Source organism: Leopardus geoffroyi, chromosome A3 (assembly GCF_018350155.1).
Source record: "Leopardus geoffroyi isolate Oge1 chromosome A3, O.geoffroyi_Oge1_pat1.0, whole genome shotgun sequence".
NCBI classification, from domain to species: domain Eukaryota; kingdom Metazoa; phylum Chordata; class Mammalia; order Carnivora; family Felidae; genus Leopardus; species Leopardus geoffroyi.
Window position 1 is genome coordinate 82597702 of NC_059336.1, and position 7325 is coordinate 82605026.

A 7325-nucleotide genomic window follows, 5' to 3' on the forward strand; every position below is an offset into this window, starting at 1 on the left:
GGCCAACATTCTTTCTTAAGTGGGAGGAAAATCTGTCGTGTGACAGGTCAGGAGCCAGGAATTACATCTAAGCCTAGGTTCACCCCTAGCTGTGGGCGCTGAGTAGAAGCATCATTTGTCATGTGTGTCCTAGAAGGAGATGAGTGGAGAATCTCAGCTGTATCCCACAGTGACCTCTCTCTCACTGCTTCAAGCTTTTGTAGCCCATCCCTTCCAGTAATGGTACTCAAATCCCTTGTGCAACAAAATCAAGAATGGAGCTCTCCTACCCCATGCACTTCCTGTCCCCCGTCATTTATGCCCTCTTATAAAAATAATTAATGTTTTATAATCTTGAAAACCTGTTAGCCGGAAGATAAGGTCTCAAGGGCAAAACAGTTAACATCCATACACTCCTCACCTAGTTTTATCAGCCATTAACGGCTTGCCTCCCTCACTGCTTTGCCCTCTGTATATGTATACACACTCGCTCTTTGCCGAGCCACCCGAGAGGGCTGTGCAGACACCATGACACCATCCCTACATACTTCTCCTCGCTCTCCCAAGAATGAGGCCATCGTCCTACTATCCAGAACATTGTTGCCGCATTTAAGAAACTCAGCATTAGGTTTAACATACGTGAAATTTCCCCAATGGTCTCAAAAGTATGCTTTGCTTTGCTTTTATTTCAGATTCCATTGGATTTGGTTGTTATATCGGATTAATCTGTTAACTGGAAGAATAAGAACATATATAGATGCATTCGTCCTACCCCAGTGCTACAAAAATAGAAGTTTCAGGGTTGGAGCCCTGGAATCTATCCTTTCTAAACTGTTTCTAGATGATTCTGATGAGAGTCAAGTTTGGGCACCATGGAGTTCTACTTGTACGGTTAGTTATCTTTTCAAAAGTCCACCACTGTTTCCCAAACAGACCTCAGAATTATAGGGCCTGGCTTAATAAGTTCTTGGGAGAACCATAACCCATTCTAATTAATATCCATTTCCTACCCTACCCTCTAATCCCACCTGCTTCTCTTAGCGTTGGACAGGTGGCGTGGCTTATGACAGTTCAACTTACTATTTTTTTTACTTTACCATAGTGTGAAATTGATATGCATTCAGTTGAAATAGTACTTCAAATTTTAAATTTGGATCTTTTCCTGGGCTAGCGATATGCAGTAAGATCCTCTCTCACGACGCTGGGGCAGTGGCAGCCCCAGCTCCCAGTCAACCACACAATCAAGAGGGTCAACAGCCAATACACTTAACAACCATTCTGCACCTATGCAATCATTCCATTTTGTGTGCCAGTACAGTATTCAATCAATGACATGGATAGGTGATTTTGCTCAGCTGTAGGTTAATGCAAATGTTCTGAATACACTTAAGGTAGGCTAAGCTAAGTTATGATGGGCTATAATTTTGGTATTTTAAATGCATTTCAACTTATGATATTTTCAATTTTGGGATGTAACCCTGTAAGTCAAGGAAGATCCCTACTCAGTAAGAAGGACTTGGTTTATAGGCTTCGAAAGCCTAGTCCTAGACTTTTTCTTGAATTTCTCTTTCATTCTAAACTCCGTTAATTCAGTACCTCGTAAATACTTTTTTATTGAATAGTGGGGTGGGGTAATGCAGGAGAAGAGGAGTGGCTTGTTGAAATGTAGGTTCCTAGGCCATCCTCCAGGCTCAGGAATATGCATTTTGATCAGGTCCCCAAGTAACCTACACTCCTTTTTTTTTTTTTGTATTTCACTCTATGGACCTTACAGAGTGATTTATATTCAGTAAGCCACTCAGTAAACATCCAGTGGTATTATTGAATTAAATCTCTACCCTTAGGGGCGCCTGGGTGGCTCAGTCGGTTAAGTGTCCGACTTCAGCTCAGGTCACGATCTCGCGGTCCGTGAGTTCGAGCCCCACGTCAGGCTCTGGGCTGATGGCTCAGAGCCTGGAGCCTGCTTCCGATTCTGTGTCTCCCTCTCTCTCTGTCCCTCCCCCATTCATGCTCTGTCTCTCTCTGTCTCAAAAATAAATAAACGTTAAAAAAAAATTTTTTTTTTTTAATAAATAAATCTCTACCCTTAGAGGGGCACCTGGGTGGCTCAGTTGGTTAAGCAGCCGACTTCAGCTCAGGTCATGACCTCACGGTTTGTGAGTTCAAGCCCCGCATCAGGCTCTGTGCTGACAGCTCAGAGCCTGGAGCCTGCTTTGGATTCTGTATCTCCCTCTCTCTCTGTCCCTCCTCTGCTCGTGCTCTGTCTCTCTCTCAAAAATAAAAAATAAATGAACATTAAAAAAAATTTTTTTAAATCTCTACCCTTAGAACTTTTGTCCACAAAACACAGACACCCAAGTAATTTATATTCCCATCTTGTAACTCATTTCTTCTGATGCTTTTATTTCACTGTTCTGTTTAAGAAGAACATGTGAGTTTACATAGCTTTAGTTTTTCTCTAAAACCATAGAAACATTATTTCTGTTTCATCCTACCTTTTACTCCCACTCTGACCAAATTCCCTTTTAGTGTTGACTCACTGTGTTTATCTGAGTCTGAACCTGAACTTTTGGTTCTAGGGGCATTTTTACGACCCCCTTTTTTCTTTTCCTTCTTTTTTGTGGCTAGAGATGATATTGAGGGAGCCTTGAGGAAGGACTACAGATTACAAGGTCACCAGTACTTTGACTCCACAATGCCATGGCACACTAAGGTGTCCACCACGGAAGGAAAGTACCTTATTCATTATTTTGGATTTTCACCTTGCTTGGTTTGTTTGTTCAGTAATCTAATCTATTTCAAAGGCAAATATTCTTTTTTTAAAAAAATCACATTGCATTTTCTACAAAGCTGTGTTTTGCTGACATGGAAAGAATTAGACTAGAGTTTAACTTTTTAAATAGAATTATTAGCTCTAATTGCTAAACTAACTAGTATCTCTCAGTAAAGGTACAGAGGTACTCTAGAATCCAAATTTGCCTGTGAGGGATACCATTTTCCTTTTTCAGTCCATTTGTGGCAGAAAATAATTCCCGCTGTGTGATTCCAGTGATGCCATGATCATTCAAGTGAAATAATGTGGAAATACTGAACTGGCATCTGATGTGAAATTCGAACTGAGATTATCTCTTTACTAGCAGAAGCTTGCAAGTGTGTATAATACAAACCATCAACCAATACATAAGTATATTGGAAGTGAAAAACAGTCACTTTGACAATGTAGGAAAAACACCATTCTTAGCACTTCATAAGTAAAAAATCCATAGCATTGCTTTCGTGAGGGAAACAAATTCTTCACGATGGATGATGAACAATGCAGTCATGGTTTTAAGAACATGACTAAATGATCCCCAAAACTTTCTAACAGAGGTGTCCAAAGAGACATCAGAGTGAAGGCATTTTTGGGAATAGTGACATATGTGTGCAGCACTGTTCTAGAATGCATGCACATTTGAGCTTTAAGGACGTTACTGTGGATCAAAGATGGCAGCAAATTTTTTGCTTCTCCCCCTTTTAGAGGTGGAGCCTAACTCTCTTCCCTTGAATCAGGACTGGCCTTAGTGACTTTCTTGGCCACCAACGTGTGAAAGAAGTGATATTGTGGAACTTTCGAGGCTAGGTCAGAAGAAGTCTTGCAGCTTCTAACCTAGATTTCTTAGAACACTCCCTCTGAGGGAAGTCAACCACTACGAGAAGTCTGACTACACTGAGATCGCTATGTTGTAAGGAAGCCCAAGCTAGCCACACCGAGAGACAGAGAGACAGATGCTCAGCCAGCCCAGTTATTCCAGCCACACTAGCACAGACACCAGTGGTGTGACTGAAAGATCTATCTTAGACATTCCAGCTTCAGTAGATGTAATGTGGAAAAGAAGCAAGGATCCCAGCAGATAGCCAGAAGTGAGGCCACAGCAATATGGCCTTGGTTGAGCTATTCCAGCCAAAGATCTAGTCTGAATTTCTGGCCTACGAAATCATGAGCATAAGAAAATGGTTGTAATTTTATGCCACTATGTTTTGGAGTGGTTTGTTACATAAAAATAGATAACTGGAACAGATGTAGAAGAGAGGGTTTATATTATTCAACTATTGCCACAATGATAAAGCATAACACGTGACTCCAAGACTCAGTAAGTTTCAACAACAGCATTTATTTTTCTCACTTATAGGTCCGTGGGTTGCCTGGGATGTCTTCTTTAGGCAGCAAAGCAGATGGGTTTGCAGCTGCAGGCCGGATTCAGACACATTTCTCATCTTTGTTCTGATACCAGGCCGACAGGACAATATCTACCTGGGGCATGCCGAGTCACACGTAAGCAGGAGTCCAAGTGCAACTCCGTAAAACATTTTGCTGCCTCTGCTTGAGTCACAGCCACTTATTTCATTGGCCAAGTAGGTCACATGGTCAAGGTCAAAATCTAATTTTTTTTTTTTTTTTTTTAGCGTTTATTTATTTTTGGGACAGAGAGAGACAGAGCACGAACGGGGGAGGGGCAGAGAGAGAGGGAGACACAGAATCGGAAACAGGCTCCAGGCTCCGAGCCATCAGCCCAGAGCCCGACGCGGGGCTCGAACTCACGGACCGTGAGATCATGACCTGGCTGAAGCTGGACGCTCAACCGACTGCGCCACCCAGGCGCCCTGGTCAAGGTCAAAATCTAAAAGGTGAGTAAATATACTCCCATCCAAGTGGGAGGAAGGAGGAAATTCTTGCTGCACAATACTCCAACCTATTGAGAGTTTCAAACATCAGATGATGGTGGTGGTGGTGATGGTGGTATCAGACTGGACCACTTTTAAGGTATTTTGTAATTTGATACTTACATATCCAGAATCCAGAGAAAACACATTAAGTTTTGTAGGGGAAGGTGTCTTAATACAGGAGTCAACAATTTTTTGTACTACACACTGACAAGGAGGAGGCACGTAAAATTATGAAAAGATGAGGGGCGCCTGGGTGGCGCAGTCGGTTAAGCGTCCGACTTCAGCCAGGTCACGATCTCGCGGTCCGTGAGTTCGAGCCCCGCGTCAGGCTCTGGGCTGATGGCTCAGAGCCTGGAGCCTGTTTCCGATTCTGTGTCTCCCTCTCTCTCTGCCCCTCCCCCGTTCATGCTCTGTCTCTCTCTGTCCCAAAAATACATAAACGTTGAAAAAAAAAATTATGAAAAGATGGAAGAAATGTAATGGTAGAATGGAAGAAGAAGAATTAAGGGGGAAGAAAGGAGAGAAAAAGAAAACAGAAAGTTAAACCCCATACCAACTGTTGGGGAGGCTGAGAGCAGATATCCTATTTCTTGGTTTGCCTCCCATGTAGGCAGAGCAGCTATGGAGCAGCCAGTGCCTGGAAGAAGCCCCCGAGACACCAGCTCCTACTTAAAGGGAGGTTTTGCTAGTTCAGACATTAGGCATGGCATAAGGCACCGCCAACACCACACCACGCTTATGTCCAATGAAAGTGCCAGCAGGGCAGGGAGTTCCTCACTCCCAGCCGAGGGTTAACTATTAACACACCTCTGGGGTACACACAGCTGTGTGCAGCAAGCACAGCTGGAGCGAGGGGGATTACGAAAGGCTTTGGGAGCGAGGTTAACTGGGACTGCGTGGAGAGGCAAGAAAATGTGGGAGAAGCACACAGTCCTGTTTTTGTAGCATGCATACATGGTGAGTAAGCCAAGGCCAGATGGTGGTAGGTCTTGAATGCCAGGATGAAGAGCGTATTCTTAATTTTTTTTTAACGTTTATTTATTTTTGAGACAGAGAGAGACAGCACATGAACAGGGGAGGGGCAGAGAGAGAGGGAGACACAGAATCGGAAACGGGCTCCAGGCTCTGAGCTGTCAGCACAGAGCCCGACGCGGGGCTCGAACTCATGGACCGCGAGATCATGACCTGAGCCGAAGTCGGATGCTTAACCGACTGAGCCACCCAGGCGCCCCTAGCGTATTCTTAATTCAATGGGCCCCGCTGCAAGCTGTTGAACAAGAAGTGGCATGAAGGAGCTCTCCTTTCTTGCTTCTTTCTTGCTTCTTTAGTCACAGAAGCACTAATTCCTAAAAGAAATGTATTTATGGAAGTATAGTTGATGCACAGTGTCCCATTAGCTTCAAGTGCACAACACAGGGATTTGACAAGGCTATACCTTGTGCTGTGCTCCCCACAAGTGCAACTACCATTTGTCACCGTACAACCTATTACCATACCATTCTATATTCCCTATGCTATACCTTTCACCCTTGTGGTTTATTCATTAGGAGCACCAGTTTTTAGCTGGGGATATGCCCGTGCAAAATAAATATTACATTTCTTAACTTCTCTTGCAGCTAGGTGAGGTCATGTACTAAATTCTGGTTAAGGAAATGTAAAGCACCTAGTGTGAACAACTTTTAGGAAATGTTCTTAAAGGGAGAGGACATTTCTCCTTTTTTTTCTTGCTGGATGGAAGCTGAACCTAATCCTAACATGTATACTATTCATTAGGAGGATTGGTCTGGGGTAAGGCAAAATATAGGATGGCTGGAACAAGAAGAGCATTGGAGGCGGAAAGACTGATTCGGAGAACATTTTCATAGTCAAGATAAGAAGTGAGGAAATAAGAACCGAGCCAGAATGGTAGCGGTGGGAATGGATGGGTTGGGGAGGGGGGGCGGATGTGATAAATATTGCGAAAGGAGTGTCTGTGGGAGTTGGCAATTGATCAGATGAGAGGAGACACTAGAGAAGGAAGAACCAAAGGTCATTCTGAGGCTTCAAACAGAGGTGACTGGATGGACAGTAATGTTGGTAACAGAAGTAGGGGATTCAGAAGGATGAGTAGCCTTGAGGAATGCAGCCGTGAGTTTGGTTTTGGACATGTTGTGTTGGTAGGCCTGCAGGATATTCAGGTGGAGATATAAAGCAGGTTAATTGAAAATTCATTTCTGGGGCACCTGGGTGGCTCAGTCAGTTAAGGGTCTGACCCTTGATTTCCACTCAGGCCATGATCTCCTGGTTGGTGAGATGGAGCCCCACAACAGACTCAGGGTTCTCTCTCTCTCTGCTTCCTCCTGTGCGCACTCTGTCCCTCAAAATAAATAAATAAACATTTTTTATTTTTTATTTTTTTAAATTTTTTTTTTCAAAGTTTTTATTTATTTTTGGGACAGAGAGAGACAGAGCATGAACGGGGGAGGGGCAGAGAGAGAGGGAGACACAGAATCGGAAACAGGCTCCAGGCTCTGAGCCATCAGCCCAGAGCCCGACGCGGGGCTCGAACTCACGGACCGCGAGATCGTGACCTGGCTGAAGTCGGACGCTTAACCGACTGCGCCACCCAGGCGCCCCAAATAAACATTTTTTAAAAAGAGAGA